The following is a 19,325-nucleotide window of genomic DNA, read 5'->3' as shown; positions in this document are numbered from 1 at the left end:
TGAGTTTTAAAAAGGATTAGGCGTTATCTCTGTTTCTGCTCTATCAGTTTTAGAGCATTTAAGTGCAATGCAAGGCCAGTTGAACGCTTTCAGAACTTGATGCCTACATTACCCACAATGAACACTGGAGGCAATTAATTAGATTACATGCTTTCTCTGTGGTCACTACTACTTCTTTTTCCACATATGCAGTAGTACTCCCGAGGACCTGTAAACACACTTTAATGTGGAAAATGTGTGGAATTACCCTTTAAATGCCTTCACCCTGCAAGGAAGTGCATGTTGGGTAAAGGGGATTGAATCTGCAAAACCCCCCAAAATAACGGTATTTTTTTTTATGATACAATGTACTCTTTGTGGGTGCAAGACAAAAGAGCTGCAACTCAGCAACAAGATTGATGTTTGTCAGCAAGAAGTATTCATGCACTTTTTAAGGGTTATAGACTGGGTAGGTAAATGTTCTGACTCTGTTAGAATTGAATCAGTCCATGGATCTGCAATAAGAGTAAGGATGTAGCTGTTTTTGTCAGGGAACAAAAGTCAGCTGCATCCAAAGTTTGTCTTAGGAGGCAGACGAAGAAAATAAATGTAAATTTAATAGTAATGTCATTTTATTTTAACACTGATTTCTAAATATTTTTGTCATCCGATTTTGGCACAAATGTATCCCTGTTGTCACTACTCGCCCTCAGTAGACTATTTAAATAATCAAACCAAAGAAAGCAAAGGTGTAACTTATAACTTTAAGAATGGCTCTATTCCATCTCGGTGTGGCAGTTAACCATAATAACAATAGCAGACTTGAATGAGATAAAGCCATTCTCATTTTAATTAGTTCTTCCTTTTTCTAGAACTTTTTTATCTCAATCAAAGAAACCTCTCTAACTAAGTTAAACTCCTTCCTTGTAATTCTGGTGAAATTAACCTGTTTCTGCATGTTGTCCACTAGATGCCACACTCAGATGAGAAACTGACCATATTTTTCTGGCGAGTCAGAGACTTTTATACACTTACTGATCAAAAGGGGGCAGCATATACACATTGTCAGAGATGGAGCGAGGTCCACCTGCCAGTATTGAGAACCATCCCTTTGTAAGTCCTTCGCCTGTGTGTGGGTGTGCTTTGCGTGCTCTTATTGATGACAGTTTTGTGAGGACAAGTACAGTTTGTTTTGCTGCCATTTTACAACCATAATTATGCACTGTGCCTGAGGTCCTGCACGAATCATCAGATAACGTGCTGTGACAGAAAAACCCTTGGTCCACTGCAAGTACAGCCCTCTATATTTAAGCAATCACATAAAGTTAATTAGTTTGGCTTAGATTAGAGTACAGCAGCACAAAGACGACTATGATGATTATATTTATGATTAAGACGAGAACTATGTAGAATCTGACCTGAAAACTAATCTCGATCGAATGTGGCTATTCCAAAATTTATGTAAAAGACTGAAAATTCTCATCAGGATTTAGGCATACATTTTACTCTAAAGATTTTATTTTGTAGAATCTTGGTTTGACTTTTAAAAAAATCAGCAATCTGACACACTTGTCCCCCTGGTATTCTACAAGGCTCACAGGTTTTATGGCTTTAGGAAAGAGCTCACCCACACAGATAAGTCTGCTGAAGTTGATAAAGATTGTAACCTTTCTAAATGAATGACACAGGATTGTATGAGTGGTATGTACATTTTTTATTAGTAACTGACTCAAAATAACACATTATTTCTTTCAGAAGCCACAACGGTGATTTTGTATCTCCTTCCTTCATTTGGTCTTGATGGTCAAAGTCAATGGCAGACACCCCTACCCCCCCTCCCTTCCCTGCCACACAGACACACATTCACCCTCAGCTTGACTGCCTCGAACAATAGTATCAGAGATATTTCACAAGATTTCAAAAGTGAACTTTTTCGCTGGTGGTTCTGTTGCTGATTTTTCAAGCCTTTTTGTTGCCTGATCTAAAAGAAAAACATTGAGAAAAAGTTTATCTGTACTTATTTCTACACTAACTGGAATCTTTTTCTATCACTTCTTTGGAGTAACTGGAAAAATCCCATTTATTTACAGCGAATTATTTTAAAAAACAAAATATACTAGCATTTTTTATGTAACTTCCTGTGCATGTCACACAATTTGCATGAGCCCCCAGTTGTCCCTAACACACTTTTGACAGACATGTAAACCATGCATGGACTCACACCTGTAGATTCAGCTCAGATACAGTGAATATATTATGATGATTAGGTTGGGTCCTCTCATCAGAGCGCCACAGCGCCATCCTGCCGCCTTACTGTCGCCCCCACCATCGTCATGGAGACCATGTAAGTTAATGCATGTGTGTATGTGTGTGTGTGTGTTTGTGCTCTACCCAGGGCACAAAGGCAGACTGACACAGAGTCTGATAGGGGTCGTAACCCCTCACAGCGGGAAGCTCAAACTGTGGCTCCTTGCCTTCTCCTGTCCTCCTGGTCAAGGTTTTTTTTTTTTTTTGTCTGTGTGTGTGTGCGTCTTACATCTGCATTAGGAAAGACAGTTTGTTTATTGTTGTTTTGTTTGTCATGGGTTGTTTTGCGTATGTGTCTGACGACTATGTAGGAGTCTATGTGTGTATGGAAACGCGCACACACCCACACACGCAGACAAGCAGGCGCACATGCAAAAACCCAGAAATATAAATCATCAGGCCGCCCAAATGCTGAGGCGAGTCATTAACATGCACACACACACACACACACACACACACACACACACACACACACACACACACACACACACACACACACAGTGATAGCATCAACAAAAATAGATGGGTTTGAGGATGTTTTAATGGATGTTTTGGCCCGAGGCGATAACTGAGATAAAAGCCTGGAATCATTCACATCGCTGAAGGGAAGCAGGTGATGACGATGTTCTTCTCTTGAAAACAGTTTTTCAATTTAACATCAATAGTCACACAAAATGTATGCAAACACGTCAGTATGCACGCACACACACAAACAATAGCAAGGCAAACACAGTCCAGTGAGTAAGACTTGAGCGTGCCTACTGTATGTGTGATTACTTCTCATACTGTACGTGTATCCATGTAATATGCGAAAAAGCTTGCATCAGCCTCTGTCTTCATTATGTGAGCCTAACTGTCTTTAGTTTAAAGGCCTGAGTCAAGTGCATGTGTAAGCGCACGCATTGCATGTGTGTCTGCGTGTGTTTTTTAAGGTTGACCCAACCATGGTGTCCCAGCAGACTCGTCACAAAGTCTGTCACCACCCAGTCACCATGGCGCCCAACTTGGCCGAGACCCGACGGCGACAGGGAGCACCTTGTCACCGTGGTAACACGTCTGGGATGTAACCACCCCCCACCCCCAAGAAATACACAGAGAGACGTGCACACACCACCCCATTCCCCGGGGCAGAAGACATTTCATGTTAAAAATAATTTTAGCCACTGACTCTGACTGATACGGCTTCAAGGTGAGAGAGTGACAGAGATAGATTATTATTATTATTATTATTATTATTATTATTATTATTATTATTAGGCCAGATCCAGTTGATCCACGGGATTACAGACATAGTGATACTACTGTATGTAAAAGCCAAAACAATCCTGAACCTAGTGATTGTGCATCAAGCTATTTATGTTTGTTGCTCGCAACTTCATGTGTTCATATGGGGCTGTCAATATTAATGTCAGATTTTCACTACACAATATTTGTGGCCTGAGGAATTCAGGATAACAATATTATTTGCTATATCTATAGAAAGTTTTTTTAAAAAATATGCTCAGTCAAATTCATCTTTAACTTTGCCCAAAGTCATAGATTATGTAGAAAAAACTAATGCAGTGAGTGCTGCAGTGGATCAAGTTTAAAAAAGAAAGTGTTAGAGGTTAGGCTAGGATGAGGACAGAGGTTGAATACAGATGAAATGGCAAAAAAAAACAGTGACTGTCCAGCTTGCTTGCAAGAAAAAATCCATGGCCTGTGGAGGCAGTCTGACTGAAAATCCAAGGCACTCTGATAAGTTTAAAAATCCTTTATTGGTCAACGGCTGCACCCATGCATTTCGGCTACAAAGAGTCTTTATCGAACACGATCATGTCCTGATGAAGACTCAAAAACCAGCAAAAAAGGATTTTTTAAACTTGTCAGAGTGCCTCCACATGCCATGGATTTTCATTGCATGGTTTTTCTGCACCCTCAAAGTAAGAGTGTTGGGAGGTGGAGATAGAGTCTGTAACCATAACTGTATAAAAGTGTACGAAAAGAACATTTACACTTGATTCAGTTTAATGGCGGGTGGCAACCTGCATCACGGTGCTCTACCACCACCTACTATGGCAAGCGGAGAACAGATTTTAAAAAGCTATTCAGGAGGCGATGCATTATATGCATGATATTATCATATGCACAATATCAATATTGTGCATATGATAAATATCACATTATTGTCAATGCCGGTACACTATGAAACTCCTAGTTCCTACATAGTTGCTAAAAAGCACATAAATGTGAGCATCTGCAACGTACTGAGCTCTCAGGTAAACAGTGGCGCTACCTCTTTGTTCTGCTGGGGAAATCACTGTAAGTGACAAACTCAAGCTGACCGCAGCTTCTGCTCTTTGAAGAGGGAAACCACTAAGTTTATCATGATTGACATTAATAGAGATAAAAGAGAGGTTTTGTTTATATATCACTTTCATCCCATCTCACCTTTTTATGGCACACAGTGTCATGACAGAACACAAGCTTAGCCTGTGCATAACTGATGATGATTTTGCATAAACTGGTTTATAAACACGATGATCACTGAGCTATTAACGCGATAGATCAGATCAACCGATATACAGGATTTTGCTTTGGTGCACAAAGCTTGCCAAAGGGAATGCAATATGCCGCACATGTAGCCGATAGAAGCAGCCAAATTTCCTTTGGATGCCTTCGTAATCTGCACACTGATATCATTAAAACGCTCTTCGATATCTGCTGTCAGATAACTTACTCACTTGACTCCTTTTGTACTGCTTTTGTTTAGTCATCATTCATGTAACCACTCTCTCTCTCTGCAGGCAAAGAGAAACAGCAGCAGGGGAGAATTCCCATGTTGCTGGAGGTGATGCTGCGGAGCAGCCGAGACAACCCACCAATCACGGAGAGACAATGACTGATCCTCCTGGCTGCCGTACAGAACATCAGTCAAACTGAGCTTTGTTAGCGCTGCATTCCTCTGTATTGTCCTCCTGTTTGCAAACCCTTAATCAGACAATGTTAATTTCATCTATATCATAAAAGCGACACCTGGAGTTTCTTTCATGCCTTCATATGATGATGCTGTAAACTGCTCATTTGTTTCATCATGCCAGCAAACTTACCTATGGATGCTGATAATAACTATTATTTACAATCACCCTGAAAAGAAAAAAAGTTGACATCAGCCTCCAGAGTGGTATAACTGAAAGGTTGCCCTTTGTTGTTCACTCGTTTCTGTGGGAGCAGAGATCAGCGGCTGCAGTCAACTTTGTTGGGTCTGTCACATTATCACAGTGTTTTAATTAAACAGAAGGAGACGTGCAGAAAGACAGGGGGACAATGACTGATCCCCAGGCTGCCTTACAGAACGCTGTTCAGCCAGAGCTTTGTTGGCACTGCATGCCTTTGCATTGTCCCCCTGTCTGCAATTGTTTGAATCTAATGATGCCAATTATGTCTCTGTCATTTAGACGTATAATATTGGGAGCTATGATTCATTATTCTGCTCGGTCGAAGACTTCGAAAAAAATATATACTTAACAGTGGCGAACAGTGGGTGTCCTATCAGGATTGGGTGTTGTAATCCTTCTCAAAATACGAAGACTCAAGATATCCACTCGTACATGCATGTCCTCTCTGATTTCACTGAGTTTAACCATTGGATTGTGACCCAATTTTATATGTGTTTCGAGTGTTTCAAAATCATATTTGAAGCACAGGCTTAATGGTAAAAATACTCTAATACTCTAACTTTCAATGCCCGCAGTTGTTAGCCAGTGGTAAGCGGTCTCTTGTCTTCGCCTTACTTTAGGTGTTTTTGGCTAACTTCTTATTCTGCTTCCACCACTTCAAAAGCAAAAATTTGCTTGTGTAACACATTTGAAAGCAGTTTGATAGCGCAGTTTCCAGTCGTGGAAGATAAATATTTTAAGGAGGCCGATGCAGATGCACAAAAACGTGCATCAGCGAGGTGCAGCAAAGTTTTGAAGTCATTTACGAAATCAGCATATCTAAAGAGAGGAGGAGAGAGGCTGGACAGGAAGAGAATGAAAAACTCGTTAAGCTTTTCTTTTAGATGGCAGACACAGACACACACACACTGTGACTATGTGCGTGTGTGTGTGTGTGTGTGTGTGTGTGTGTGTGTGTCCCGGTCTCTCCTTTCTGTAAACTGACAGGGAGGTTGAGACGACTGAGATGGGAATGTCAGCACAGGATCAGCAACCCTGCTGGTGGACACCAGTTGGGGGTCTGTCTCCTCTGGGGACGCCGCTGCATCCAAATGTGTGTATTTGATAAGTCGTGTGAATGAGTGTGTGTGTGTGTGTGCGCTGTGTGTGTGTGCGTTTTGACTTATGTGTGTACATCATAAACATGTGCGTGTCTCTGTGAATGTTAGGGGCCAGTGTCTGGGCCTTTTCTGGGGGGAAGGGAGGTTAGCGCGGTGACAGCCTCAGCTGTGTTGAATTGTGGGAGAAAAAGAGCTGACGCGACGGGGGTTGATGTCTGACATGACCCCTCTCAGCGGGCGCACCACGGGGAGCTGGGAGCTGCCGCTGACTGAGTGTGTTTGTGTGTCTGTGTGCGTGGAAGTGGGAAAGTGAAGGAGAGGGACGGAGTTGGAAAGTGAGCAACAACAAAACCAAACTTTTTGGCGTCCGGGCACATTTTCCACCACAAATCCTGATTTCTCTGACATTCACAGAAGAGTCACTCTCTGTGTGAAACACCACCTTTGATGGACATGACACTGGTGTAACCAAATCTTTCCCACCTCAGTCCTTTCCTACCTCCGCCTTCCATTTTCCTCTCCCTCCATATCATATACCTCTCCTTGACCTTCTCGCTCTTTGTTGGTGTCCCCGTGCTCCCTCCTTCCCTCTCCTTCTCCATTCCTCAGTCTCTCCTGAAGGTGCATTCAGGTCGGTAAAGTGATCTACGTGGCTGCCTGTTGTTCTTCCCTTTTACCCCTTTTTGTTTCTTGTTTATTTGCAACATCCCTCAAATCTTTCGTCCCTCGTCCTCTTCCATATCCAACGAGCACATACAGAAACACACACACACGTCTACATCCGTTTCTATCCACTGTCCCTCCTCTTCGGGTCCACTGCTTTGCCATCAGTCTCCGATAAGTGCCCACAAAGCCCCCACTGTCTGGTGTGACCCTCTATTCTTCCCCCCGTCCCCTCTCCCTCTCTCCGTCTCTCTCCGTCCTGGAGCAGCCAAGCGTGAGGTAACGAGAAGGGGCCGTTTATCTTGTGCACACACCCCAACTTGTTTTACCTTCACCCCATCTTCTTCCCCCTCTCTCTCTCCCCATCATACTTTTTTGTTCCCACTCGATTTATGCTCCGGTCACATCCTCCTACTTTTTGTCCCTTTTTCTGTACTTTCCTTTCTTCGTCTAACTTTCCTCCGCTCGCTTCGGAGACCTTGCCCCCCCGTGCTCTCACAATGGACGCTGGTGCTTTTAATGTGGGACAATGGGACTGATGTGAAAGGTTAGCCAGCCAGTCGCACTGTATCCTCATGCACTCTCCTCCCTCCACTGTTCCTGCTCTTTTTCTCTTGTTTTCCCTCACTGCCACTTACACCTGACTTTCAACCTCATCCCTCCATTCTTGCGTACTTCTTACTGATTGTTATAGAATATTTGATTTTTCAAATTCTGTCACCAGTTACATGTTTCTGGATCTTGCACAAGAGGGATACGGCAAGCGCGCAAGATACGGATCCACTTGCTTGAGCAGCTTACATGGGAATGAACGGGGCTCCACCTCTGACGCTTTATCCAGATTTTCCCATATTAAATCCATGCAGGCTCCGTGGAAGACTAGGCTCGTTCCAAGGTAGCAAAAACAAAAATGATTCTTAGTTTCAGGGTGATTATACACAAATGGTAGCCCCCCCTTAATCCTACACACAGGACCCTTAACTAAACCAGGTGCTAACTGAGTAATTGTGTACACGTGGAATCAATCTCTCTGTTGCTCTTTTTCCAAGCCTTTCCTTTTTTCCTCCACTCCCTCTCAGCCCCCGTCCACTCCTGTCAATCATCAAGCTAGTCAGTCGGCCTGCCAACCATCACTCTGAAAGTCTGAGTAGTACTAATGGGTCTTGTTAGCCACTTACCCCGCTTTCTCTCTCCCTCTCTCTCCCTATCTCTCTGTCTCTCCAAGTATGAAGAGAATAACCCTAATGGTGCTTGTTTGCCACTCCACTGCTCTCCCTTATCCTCCCATGGCTTTATCATCGCTGATCAGTGTACCTGGAGATAAGTCTCTGTGTGAGCGTGCAGTATCCTCTTCCTTGAGCTTTTATCAGGGCTGATCAATGTACCCGGAGTTCTCTGTTCGAGACCCCGCCTGAGAAAGGTCATGTTTTCATTCGTCCCAATCGGCTTGCTGACCGATAAGACAATTTGCCAGGTGGAAATCAGAGAGGCCTTGGTCGTCTGGGGGACACAGATGGAGGAAGGAGATGGAGTGGTGGAGACGGGGGAAGAAGTAACACGAGGTGAAGAGTGGTATAGCATGTAAGAAGAAAGGTAGATGTTTTTATCACTGCCAAGAGGAATATTGATGTCTACAGCTATGGCCATGGTTTATTTAAACCCCCTCCTTCAAACAGAAACTGATATATTTGCAACCGTTACGGCGTGTATTGGTATTTTGAAACCAAAAACAAAAGACAAAAGAGTAGGGAATGGATTCATAAGTGAGTTTGTCTGATTTGATGTCAGCTACAACATTTAGCATTTCTGGCTAATTAGCTTACTCATACTACTTAGGCCTACTACAGTGGGAGCTAGCATTAGCTTCAGGTAAGTGTTGGCATATTACTGGTATTAGCTGACTTATTATTTTTATGTGGTTGGGGTACAAGTTATGCTGAAATACAGCAGCTACTAGGATTTGGTAAGAGATACAAACTTGGAGTTTTTTTTGATAAAAAAGTAAAATTCAGTGTGCCAAAAAGGTGTCATGTTACACTCACATTTCATGTATATCACCTGACTTGTGTTTCAGTACCTGTAAGTATGAAACCACTGGATATTTTTGACATGGGACCAGGGCTTGTCAACATATGTAAGCGTGACACCACTGTATATATTTAATGAGACCTTGGGACATTTCCAGAATCAGGTATTTTAAGCCGTCATGTTTTCCTAAGCCGAACCAAAAGCACAAGAGAGAAACAGAACATTTGACCTAAAGAAACAAAGTTGCAACTTAAGGTTTTATTGGGTTGTGTTTGTTTTCAGATGTGGATAACAGTTTTCAACTGTGGAATTGCTCAGTTTCAGTTTTGCTCGACCTCACCGTCAGCCATTTTTAATCTCTTCTGTAAATTTTTTAGCAACTATTTTTAGATGTCTTCTGAAGAAGTACTGTTGTGACTAGATTTGAGATGTGGGTCTGTGATCAAAGTCTGGTTTTTCAGTAGTTAATAAGCCCTGTTAGACACAATATTGATGTGTGAAAGTGGTATTGCTTACACTAAAGAGCCTTCTGCAGGACAGATGCAATATTTCACTCTGGTCAGGATCTCTTCTGGAGCTTCCTTCTAGAGGAAAGTTTAAACTATTAGAAACTATGATGTCTGTCATTGTCATCTTCCCATACTTAGTGTCTATTAGACACACAAAAAAAAACCCTCATCACATTGTTCCTTGTACTTTCTGATGTTAAGCAAAGTGAGATGAAACCAATATACCATGTGCCAAAAGTGTTACTTTTCAAGTGGTTACTTCTGGACCTCCTCATCAGTATTCACTCCCTCTCCCCGAGGCTTTCCACTCCGGCCCTCGCTAATCTAATCACCTCCTCTGCAGACTCACACAAAGCCTCCAACAGTCCAGCCACGGCCCCTTAATCGACATGTTATTGCCCACAATCACATTTACAGCACAGAGGCAAATCTGAACAGATGCGATTGTGCCTGCTGCTAATCCAATAACGCCCCGCTCACTTTTCTTTTACTCGGCATCTTTCATCTCCAAAAACAAGGTGACAGTGTTTTAATTTTCATTCCTGAGTTACTCTCTCCATCAATTTGGCTCACAGTGTGTGGTGGAGTGTATGGAGCGAGACACATGTAGGTGCCGGTTATTGTAAGAGCTTTTTATTTCTCTCCTGTGGGAAAATGAAGAGCAGGGTTTTTGGTTTAGATGTGATTAAAATAGGAGCTTTCTGTTATTGTTTATTCACACAGGCCGTGTCTATTGGATCACGCTGGTAAGGTTTCTTCGAGCCTGGCGGTTTGGTGCTGATTGTTTGGCTTCGATAACTGATAACGGTCAGCGGGGTCACTGTACAATAAGTGTTTCTCAAAAGGCAAACACCTTGCTGCTGTGCTGCGGTGGGACAGGAAACAGGCCTGTGCACTCAGGGCAATAAATACAGTGAAGAATATTAAAACTATTTTTGAAGAACGCTTTGGAAAACCAGAGCATGAAATGTATAATTTACATTTAAAATAAGAAAACCTATGTAGACAGTGCTAACCAGGCACGGAGCAACACCTGGACAGTGAGAACATCTGGTCTTTTTAACATGATCTCGTTGTCTTCATGATGTGTTTACACATAACGGCTGAAGAACAATTAAACAAAAGAACATTCAGGACCAGTTTAGGACAAAAAAAAAGGAGCCGCGTGTTTACTTGCCAAGCTAGCAGGACATCAGGTTAAGCACATCTATATTACTGTTATTTGAATTATAAAGAAATGCAATGTGATGAGAAGATCTGCTTCCTTACCAGAGGAATAATTTATCCAGGCTGCAAATTTCATTTTACGGTGAGAAAGATGCTTCACTGGCTCATCATATGTTTAACGGACCGTAAAATCGCATCCCTCTACAAGTGTTTTTACAAATTTAAGAAGCCTGTCATCCAGAAAAACCTTCTTGGATTTGATAATCACTGATATTTTATGGAAGCTGCTTATCGTAATCAATCCTCCAAGTCCGACGCACACACACAGACTGACAAGAGACAAACACACAGTCTGACTTAACCAGCCACTTAATCATGGCAGTGTGTTTCGCTGTGTTATTTTCTGCCCCCCTGCCTCCACCGGTCTGATATAAAAGACCCAAGCCAGGGGTGTCCATTGTGCTGCCTGCAGGACTACTTGATCTCCCAGGGGTCCTGCCCTTCTCCGTCTCCACTCGTCACACTGTCCCACACACGCACCCACACGCACACACACACACACACACAGGCATGAGTGACAGCCCAATTAAGTTCTTTAGCTCGTTTTTGTACTTGTAAAGTGTTAATATATCTTATCACACTGTACAGTGTGTGAACAAACATGTACAAATATCTGTTTAGAAAAGAAAAAAACATCTTCATTAGTCTGCAAACAGTTTGTGCACTCAAAGACACACACATACACTTACCTCGTTGTGTGTAGTCAGGTGGCCAATGGACCATCCTTGGAAGGACATGGGTGGACCTCTCCGCTCTCTTGGGGGAGAATGTGTGTGTGTGTGTGTGTGTGTGTGTGTGTGTGTGTGTGTGTGTGTGTGTGTGTGTGTGTGTGTGTTTGTTTGTGACCCAACCCCAGGTCTCCAGGTCAGAGTTCCTGACACACACTCACACCCAGCGGGGCGACGAAATAATTAAGTCTGACTATGATTGACAGACAGTTCATCACACTGACGCGAACACACACACAAACAGGGGGCATTACTTTCCCATAGTCAGCAGCGTGGACAAGACGGATGACCTGTGTACTCCTTTGTGTTAGTCACAAATAGAGAAAATAACTCGAATAACATTTCAAATAATGAAATAAACGACTAACGATTAATCATTCAGTCAAACTTTATTTACAGAGCATCATTCAAACACAAGATGCACCTCTAACATTAAAAAAGTGTTTCCATGAATAAAATAAATGAAACTAGAAATGAATGTAAAAAATCCCAGGCTGAAAGGTGGTTTAAGTTTTCTTTTAAAGGCAGGTTATTTCACAGGCTAGGGCACGTTAACACACATTCACGCAATTAAACAATACATGCGTTGTTTAGGCAGATGACGATGAGTAATCTCTTCTATTTCTGGCCGTTGAGTGTTTGTCTTCTCATATTGCATAGAAACAGTTAAGTGACTCATAACCTTATCATCAGCCTGTCATTCAGATGTCACACGTGATCCCTTACTCATAACTTCTCTGTCGGAAAATTAATTTTCATATTACTCGTTCGCACATATTGTGTTTTCTTTTCAAACTGTCACATTTCCTGCTAAATTCTATATTACCAACTCCTAAAAAAGGTGACGCAGTCTTGAATTACACGTCCGCTCTGATTGCATAACTTGATATCGTCAAATTCCCTTTCAGTATTTCACGCAACTGAGTGAACGCTGCATTCATATTATCACAATAAAGTGACATTGTAAGATATTTGAAGTGGGAAAAGAGCAAATGAAAGTGAATAAAAGAGAAAGAAGGAGTAAAAAGAGGGAGTATCTTGTTCTTGGAGGTACTGTAACACAGACGGCTCTGTTTCAGATAGCATGTTCACCTTTGAAGGGTGCACTTAAAAGTGTGGGTGTGTGTGGGGTGGAGAGGAGGCGGTGGTAAAAGTGGGTCTGGGTGGGTGTATAGGGGGGATAACCTGTGGATTGAAATGGTGTGCCTCCCCCTGCCCGCCCTCCATCCCCTTGATTCTGAGAGGCCGTTTTTCTCTACGGCCACAAAGGGAGAGGGGTCGGATTGCGCCGGCACATTCACCGGCCCACTTTGTTTTCAAATGGTTTTGTTTAGTTGTGACACTGTAGACACCCAACACCTTCCAAGAATCCGAACTCTTCTGTGGGGGAGTACAGAGGGCAGGTGGGTGGTGTGTAGGCGTGAGGGGAGAGGAGGGGGTAAAGAGGTAGCGGAGGGGAGGCATGAGGGGACCAGAGAGGAGGAAAATTTGGGGGGTCGGAGTTTGTTTCCTGGGAATCTGGATTCGGCTACAGCATCATCTCTCTCCCTCCGCATGAGTCCTCGCGGTCTTCCTCTGTCTTCATGGTTGTCTTTCGTGTGTTTCATCTTTTGCCACCACCTCCTGCTCTGTCTCCCCTTGCCCCACCCTGTTCCATACCGCTCTCTCCCCTGCCCTCTCCTCCGGCACTCCCTGTGCTCCTCGTACCCCGAGGCACGCTCACTGTTTAATCCTTTCCACCTCTGAGTGTTTGAGCAGCTTAACACAGCAGGATCTGGGCTGCTCAGCCTCGGATCGGCTGACGCTCGACAGCAAATACAGGACTAATTCTAGGCTTAGCCTCACTTTTACGTGCCAGTTTCTGCAAGTTTTTTGATGTGTGTGACACCCTACATGCACAAGCATAAGCATGAATGATACACAAACATATTCTGAAACCCTTCTCCAAGAAAAACAGGTCTTATCAACATTACCAAAGTTATTCCCTTCAGTTGCTTTCGGAGTGTGCCTTTTCCAAGCATCAACATTTTCCTGTTCTAAATTTTATTTATTTTTTCCATTAGATTGTCACAGAACAGATATGATAGGTAACCAGGGAGAGAGAGATACAACAAATCACCCTAGCTGGATTTGAACCAGAGCTGTTGTCATTCCATGGCAGCATCTTAGACCTTGTCCACATGTATACAAATATTTTGCTAAATGGATATTTGGCCCCTTTGTCTGACACAAAGATCATTATATGAAAAAAATGATGTGGGTTTCTGTAAACTAAGAACACTAAAACGACTCCAAACACTCAAACAGGCATGCCGGCCCAGTAGGTGGCAATAAAGTCTGCATCAATGGTATGTCAAAAACCAAAGAAGAGCATTCAGAGCGTGTATAGTGATCTTTTTCTATTAAAACAAAAGACAAAAACTGTAGAAAACCATGAAGTTAAGATGTGCACTTGTAGTTAGATCTCTTGCTAACAAACCTGAAATCGGTGCTTAAAAAAATCAAACAAATTGGTACGCGGTTGTTGTTGTTTCGGGTGCCTGACCATTACACTTGACCTAAAATGCCATTTTGACGTGAACGAGAGGAAAATGCTAATTTTGCAAAAAAAAAAAAAATAATAATAATAATCCGTACATGTGTTGACAAGGCCTTCAAAGGGCTTTCTGAAACCTCTGTGTTGTGCTGAAAGCCAGTTGTTAGTTTATGTTAGCGGACTCCGTTTCTGAACTAACGTTAGCGACTGTTGCTCTCTGTTAGCGGAGCGGAGAGAGGCACCGTGACGAGGCAATTGAGAATGTGCATAAAGTCACATCCTTTGGACTGATGCTGAAAATCTGACCCGAGTCCTTCACGAAGAAATCCACAGTCCAACAGCCTTAAAGCAACTACAACAAATCGTCCACAGACTTGTATAGGCAACTGAGAGAGACGGAGAATGTCTCATTTTCCAAGTCACGTTACAATCCACTCACATGTGGCCAATAAAAAGTGATTAATACATGTAAATTGCTTTAAATTAATCAATGGAGCACCTTTAACCTGTGAGTTTAGGCAACTTAGACGCTTTCACTGCTAAATGCTGGAAGACAATGCTAATTGTAATGTACTCTTTCAACATAACTTCCCAAAAGTTACATAAAATCAGGTCATAATTCATTATTAATACATTCTGTTCTATTCCACTCTACTATAACTGAGCATGTTCAGGATAAAGGCTTTAAACAGTAGCAAAGAGTCTCTACCCAACACTTTTCATTTGTGAAAAACAAGTTATGTCTTTCAGATGCAAGGTTTTGTCTGTGTGGTGCTGATTTATATTCAACAGTCTGCTTATTATTTAAATGGGAAACATCATTCCATATGTAGCAACACACAGGGACAGCCTTTGTAAATGCTTCTTGACATGCTTGACGAGGCAGCAGTACCTGAGCTCACGGGGGCCATGGAGTCAATTGCTACACATAGGCAGTGCTTTGAAGGGCAGGGGTGCGTGCCGTGCCGGGCTGGGGGTGGCACACACACACACACACACACACACACACACACACACACACACACGGTCCATTCCACAACCATACACACCACATCCCAAAGGACGGATGGTGCAGCGGCGGGCTGCAAATCCGACCTCGCCAAACACCATCCGGCCAGGGGCAGCTGAGTTCACCTGCCCTGTTATTCACTCTTTGAGAGGAAGAAAAAGGGCGCATGTGCATTGAGTGTGTGTGGCTGTGTGTGTGTGTGTGTGTGTGTGTGTGTGTGTGTGGGTTTGAGCGAGACCCGAGAGGCAGCAAGATGGAGAAAGAGCTTAAAAGACAGAAAAAAGAGAGATAGAGAGAGTGTGTGTCTGAGAGAGGAAGAATGGATAGAGAGACACAGAAAAACAGCAAGGGAAAGACTATCTGCTGCATTAACCTTCCTCTCCACAGTGCCAGTATAGAGTCTTTTCTGCACTCCTCTTTCAGCAGGGAGGACCCAGGGGACGGTAACGCTAAGCCCCACTCCATTCTTCCACCAGAAACTTTGATTTCCTATTAGGTTCCTCCTGATGGGGACTGATGGGGAGAGGAGGGGAGGAGAGGAAGGAAGGGAAGGATGGACACCGAGATGGAGGGCAGGTGGAGAGAAAGACCGCAGAGCGGTGGGAAAAAAAAGTGAGAATTGGCCAAAAGCAGAACAAAAAAAGGAGGAGAGGAGCAGAAAAGGGCGGCAAAAACAGAAACGGACGCAGCGAGTGCAGAGAGGAGGAAGAGGGAGAAGAGTAAAGTTGAATAGGGAGGGCTGGCCGCACATCACATGCGGCGGTGGGAGGATGTCCGCTGTGGGACACCGGCTGTCCCCGTCCTGGGTACCGAGGGCATTGTTTACACTCGGCCCATTTACTGCTGACCTTTCCTAGCTGGCAGACATACAGACTGAGTGGTAAAAAGGAAGCAGACAGGTTGGTATGCGGACAGACAGGTGAGAGACAGTATGACAGATTTGTAGGGATACAGATAGATAAGAAGGCTGGCAGAACAATAACAGAGCAGGGAAAAAAGTAGAAAAGCAGACTGATAGACGGGTAGGTTGGCAAACAAAAATGGGAAATGGGTGATGGAAAGCTTTTTATCTCTGTGAATGCTGTAACTTATTTCATTTCCAATGTCAGTTTCAGCTTTAGATATTCTGCATTGTTCTTATCATCACATAATCCCAGGAGAAAACCAGCAGGGCATTAGTGATCTAATGATTATGATGATACTTTCCAAAAATCTTTAAAAAAATGATTCACAAATATAGCCTCACCTTCCAAAAAGGCAAAATAAATCACAATTGGGCACTGTAGCAAACAATTTTAATTTAATGCAGATTATTTCAAAACCATGGCAGCGAAGGAACGTTACCTCAACAGGAAATTGTACATCCTTTGAGGACTATTTTCAGCTGCTGATATAGTCAGCGTGTTTACTAATATAGAAAAATATACTGTATGTGGGACTGACTCAAAATAAACCAAGGAGCATGTCAGCTAGAGCAACTGTCATGGTCTCCTATGTGTGTTTCATCGTTCTTTGGACAACAATGGAGCTCTATGGCTCAGAGGAATAAGCTGTATCAGGATTTGGCTGCACAGACAATACTCGTTAATAGGATCAATTCAGTCTTGGTTTTGTTGTTTTCATTGGATTTGTTGACAATGACAAAAATACAGACTATCACCTTATATCCCGTCCTGGTCCAGGAATAAAATGTTGATACATACATACATATCGACCTTTCCACAATATGTGCATATCACATAGGGGAGTTAAGTGAGAAGGCTGCAAAGTCAGCAACCGCAGTTCGAGACTGTGTTTCAACATTTGTAAGTGTGAAACTGTTGGATGTTTTTGGGGAGGGAACACAGCATTTCAACATTTTTAAGAAAGACACCACTGGATTTTTTTTTACGAAGACGGCAAGACAATTTCCAGCTTTGTTTGGGGCAACAAAAAACGACAGTTTTTTAAGGAGACCTTGTGATATCTCCAGCCGGGTTTGTGACGACCAAAACAAGTATTTTAAGCCAAAACGTGATCTTGTCCTAACCGATAATCAAGTGTTTTTTTTACCTAAACCTGGCCATAAGCACAGCGTTGATAAAATTGAAGACCGAATCAAAAGAACGGTAATGTTGCAGCGTAAAGAAATGTAAAGTTTTAACATATGAATGGTTTTGCCTGAACAAAGTCTAGGGTTGAACAGAAGCGCTGAAAAGGCCTATACTATTATCACAATGCAGGGGACACGCATATGTGGCCTGCACGTTGTGTCACAGTACATGACCTCCCATGAGGGCAATGCAAGAACAAAGACCTATTGCTATACATGGAGTGCAAGTTCAACCGATCTCTATTGTCGCCTCACTTCTCTCACAGATTTCGCGTTGTTGACCCCATTATGGAGACAAGTATAGAGTTTTTCTGGAAGGCTGCAGGATGTATGGCTGCTTTAGATTGACACGTGGCACATTCAGAAAGTTTCTTTGTGGAAAACAGATTCACCTGAGAGAAAAAATACATGAAAATAAACCAACAAATAGAGATGAATACAACAATTTCTGCAGGCAATGCATCTTGTTCTTAGAAAATATGAATTAATTTTTGTCAAAAACTATAAAAGCTACTTGCTGATGGCTGAAGTCCCCAGCCAAAGCACCTTCCAAGACAGGCCTTGTCTGTGAGCAGCATTTATGTGTGTTTTTATGATAAGTAGTTCCCATGTCATGTGTGGGAAAGAGGGATGAGACAGATATTAAAGTCGAGTAGGCGAGACAGAGAGATATGGAGACAGAGACATACAGAGAGAGACAAAAGGGAGCGGGAGAGAGGTAGTCAGAGGGAGAATGATTGATTGATGTGGTCAGTGAGGCGTCACTGATCTCCAGGGGAGATGGAGAGGATGTGGATTGGCCTTAATGGTGTGAAAACAGGCAGACTGCAGCACTAATCTGGGAGGAGGAGGAAGATAAGGACGGCCAAATCAGCTACAAACAAACAGTCGGCTCAGAAAGTTCTCGCGTTATGGCAAGAAAATGGATTTACTTTTCTCTTGCACCTTTAACTATGGGATGCGATTGATCCTATTTTTTGTGTTTATAGTGCAAACTTGGCTTCCTTTTCAGGGATAAGAAGGCAGTTCTTCTTCTACAAAAAAATAAATAAATAAAAATCCACAAATGTAATGTTAATTCGGTTTAATGACACTGAAAAAGTATTAACGCACCTGTGGAACATGATTAGTTTAGGAATTAAAAGAGGAAAAGGGAAATGTCTCATTTAAAGAAATAGTGAGTTTAACAGGTGGAATATGAGCCGGATCTCACAGTCAGTCAAACGACCATTGTTTGTGTGTTTGTGTTCGCCTGCAGAGAGGCTTGCTAATCCGTTACAGCAGTAGGAAATGTCTAGCTATATTAGCTGTGTTATCCTGCTGGGATCTTGTGTTTCAGTGAGGGTCCTTTACCCTTAAAGATGCCCTGAAGGCATCACCAACCAACAGACAACAAATATGCTTAGAAATGGATAGAGTTAAGACCATCTGAGGGAAGTTTAGATTTATAACTCATAATTCAACTTTAAAAAAGCTCTTTGTGAACAATAGAGTGTAGGTATTTCAACTATTATCGTGAGGGTTGAGGTTCACTGTTGCATTTCCTGTCTAGTTGAAAAGATCCATGTTAATCCAATTCCTTCACTGTGGGAAGCAGTGTGCGCTTGTTTAAGTCTAGCAGGGGGCTTGTTGTTTCTGAGTATGCCCTGCAGCTACTGTTGTGTGTAAAAAGACCACTCGAGAAATACATGATAGCACCGCTCCTCTGTAAGTGGGTGTTGTGTGTTGTTGGGTGGGCTTTATCTCAGGACTCCCCTGCCGATAACTGAGGGGACTGATATACAAGCAACACTTAAAATATCATCTCTGAGGTTAATGAGGTAAATCCATGTGGTTACATTATAGTTGTGACAGTGAGATGGTTACAGCAAGAGTCTTAAGGGTTTATATTTACCGTATTTAATTAACGTACGATGAAGGTCGGTACTTGTGTCGCTGGTGAGCTGCAACAGTTATGTTGTTTTGTGAATGGTGATATACATCGACCTA

This window comes from Pagrus pagrus (genome assembly GCF_965226575.1).
Source record: "Pagrus pagrus genome assembly, chromosome: 8".
Classification (NCBI taxonomy): Eukaryota; Metazoa; Chordata; class Actinopteri; order Spariformes; family Sparidae; genus Pagrus; species Pagrus pagrus.
Note: the sequence above shows the minus strand (reverse complement) of the source record.